This window comes from Pyxicephalus adspersus, chromosome Z, assembly GCF_032062135.1.
Source record: "Pyxicephalus adspersus chromosome Z, UCB_Pads_2.0, whole genome shotgun sequence".
NCBI classification, from domain to species: Eukaryota; Metazoa; Chordata; class Amphibia; order Anura; family Pyxicephalidae; genus Pyxicephalus; species Pyxicephalus adspersus.
The window spans coordinates 16,272,175-16,275,555 of NC_092871.1; positions in this window are offsets into that span (position 1 = coordinate 16,272,175).

Below are 3,381 nucleotides of genomic sequence, written 5' to 3' on the forward strand. Positions count from 1 at the left end.
TGTCAACTAATTTAAAAAGAAAAAAACTTTATCATAGGTCATATGATCATAAAAAAACTAAATCAATTACAAATGTGGAGAGTTAGGTTTTGTTCGGACCTGTGGTAAAAAAACCTGCTTTTAGGACAAAAAAAATTGTTTTTTGTAGGCATAATAAAATGCAATTTCAGACGTTTTAGGCGTTTTTATATGATTAGTTCATTAAAAAAAATGTCCCCATCCCCCTCAATAATAAAATCAGACCCCTCAAAAGGCTTGTCACTTTCCTAGATAGGAAATGGGGCAGCAAGTGAGGGTGCCCCCTCTCCTTTCTATCTTTGGGGCTTCTTCCCCACAATGTGGCTGGTGTTGTGGGGGTCTTTAGATGGGGGGGCTTATTTAGAATCCAGATATCCCTTGACCAAAAACAAGGTTTTGTAAATATTGGCATACAATAATAAGATTGTTTACATTGAGCTCATGTATTTCCATGTACATATTCTCCAAAGACAAAAATATTTATTGAGATGCAGAGGAAACTCGTGCCTCTCCAGGCATCGTTCAGGTGTAGCAGTGAAGAGGAGAATTTGTCTTTTTCAGCCATTCAATTCTTTGGATTTTTTTTCCCAATGATAGTGCAACCATGATATTGATTCCTCTGTATGAAGTTCTAGATTTGATATGCAGATTTTGCTCTGTAATACATTTTTTGACCAAACTATGTATCAAGGTTTTCAAATCACACAATATACATTGTTGAATCAGCCAATCATAAAGAAAAACATGTATCCATAGTCAAGAAAAAATATATGGCATATTTTAGAGCATATCTTAGTTTAGATAAGTTAGCTATATTTTCTTTATTCAAGCTTTTTTCCTTTTTGTAACCTGGTGAGCTTGCAATAGACAACACTGTAGTCGCCACACCTCCCTCACTTCTCTTCTTTAAAATATGTGCTGTAGTTGTTCTGTAGTCCTAACATACTTTCTGATAACATTTTTTGCAATAACCCTGCAAAGTGTACAGGAAAGTACTGGAGTTTTTAATTGATCAACAGGTTTTTTTTTTTGTTTTTTTTTTTGCTTGGCACCTATAGAACAGATTTAAATACTTTAAACTATATATTGAACTCACAAAGAGAGAGTTCATTATTAGGCTTTACATTCATTTTAAAGCTAACTCTGGGCATCATTGTTTTCAAAGTTTCAAAGTTTTAAAAAGCTTATAAAGTGTTTACCTCAGCGGTGTATTAAGTTAATGTTTGTTCTCTTCAAAAATCTTAAAAGCAATGCTTTTAGATTCCCCAAATAGAACAGTTCCTGCTGTATTTCCAGTCCCCTGCTGACACCATTGCTGGTGTCCTGTCTCTATTCCCATCCACATTGGGTGAGATTTAGGCTCTGATAAATGTGAATAGCTACAATTCTTTCTGTACTTCATGTGAAAGGATATAATATTAAAGTGACACATATGTCCTGGTCCTGAAAATATAATTTAACAATAAAAATGAAGCCTTAAAAGGCACAGCTAAAACAACTTACCTGTTAGAACTCAAATACTATATTCAAGCCATACCTGTTGTGTACCTGATCACACTCTTCTGTAATTCTGTAGCACCTGAAAATAGTTCTGTAATTTGAAAACCCTTTTTCCTTACCTGTTTGTAATGTAGAGAAGGCATTCACAAGTACACATACTTGCACCATCCTGGTACAGCATACATATATGAAGAAGTGTTCTTTTTTGCATTAATAAGATTCAAACCTGCCTGGAAATTTAGAGGTAAATTAAGTAGACTTTCTGACTTGCAAGGTAACATTTACAGTCTCTTGTTTTGACAGAGTGGTAAAAGAGATAGAACCCCTGTAAGGTTTTGGAAGCTATACTAAATTCCATTAGAGAGATTTCTTTTTGCATTCTGTCATGGTGATTGTAGTTTAACCAGACAGGAAGTGAAAACTTACTGGCGTTCTAGCCTATACCCACTGTAAAAGAAAAAATAATTTCTGTTCTGGTTGAAGTTTGAGATCTTCCCTTACCTTCTTTATTATGAGGGAAATCATTTTACCGAGCCCCAGAAAGCAGCAAACCCTGACAAACATTCAAAGACTGTACACAAGTCAAATTTCCACTTCGATCCTGTAGTTAATTTGATTGTTTTATAGCATAAACCATAAATCTATTTTTTTTTAATTTGATAAATTAAAACTGATCAATATCAAATCCAAAACCAAAACAACTATTGTATGTCAGGCCAGCCTGGCCAATTACAAAAGATCCAAACTCGGGAAGGACTGGGTGAGGATGCCGAAGCCCAAATAGAGAGAGAAGAGGTAAGTGTACTATACTTGAGAACAGGCAGGTAAGTTTGTTTTGTTAAAGAAGGGATTACACATGTTCCTTTTGAAAACAGGGACCTGCCTGCCAATTATTTTAGTTTAGTTCTGCTTTAAAATGCAATTGATTTACACTTCCAACGATTACAAAGAATAAACTATGCATCGATTGCAGTGCATGGCAGTACGATTGTTGATCTATTTAAAACAAATTCAATCAAGTAAATTTTTGTATGTCTCGTACCCTTCTCTACTTGATCTTAACATAAAAACCTTTACAATGAACTTCCTCTTTTGCTTTTTAAATATATGATTTAAAGTGTTATGGTTTGTTAAGTGTAATATCCGATTGGTAAGTACATAATGATACCTGTTGGTCTTTTATGAAATCTTCTCACCTGATAACTTAATGTGGTGTCTGCTTGTGTTTTACTTTTGTCAGCAGCAGTTGTTTTCAGCTATCTTTAAGGATTACAGAACCCGCACATTCTATGGTATTGAGGAAGAGAAAAGAGGAGGAATGAATTTGCAGCCCTCTTCTATAGTGACAACGCTTCTTCATTGATATAGTACAGTAAGTGGGTGCATAAGCATTGTCACCACAAGAGAAAATAAAGGAAGAAGGAATCTGCAAAAAAAAAAGGCTAATTTAACCAACACATTAAAGCACTGATAGGACTGCATGACATTGTTTTTCTAGGATTAGATACACTTAAAATCTAAAAAAAAGCCTGGCCATACCCTATATAGAGGTATCACATGTTTCCTAGAATTGCTCTTGGTAATTGTAATATAAGGCAGCAGAAGTAGAGAAGTAGAGGAAGATAAAAAGGATTTTGATGTGTTAGGTTCATACTGAACAGGTCTCAGTGGTTCTGAGCTGCTAAGACAGATGAGCAAGACCGAAAATATAATAAACTATAACTTCACTCTGCACTAAAACTATATGCTTTATTTTTATATTTTTTTAAAGACTTTTACGATTAATGATTTTTACATTTTTATAATTATGGTGGTATATAGGAGGAGTCTAGAGGCAATCTTTTATGAAAATAAACACTTGTA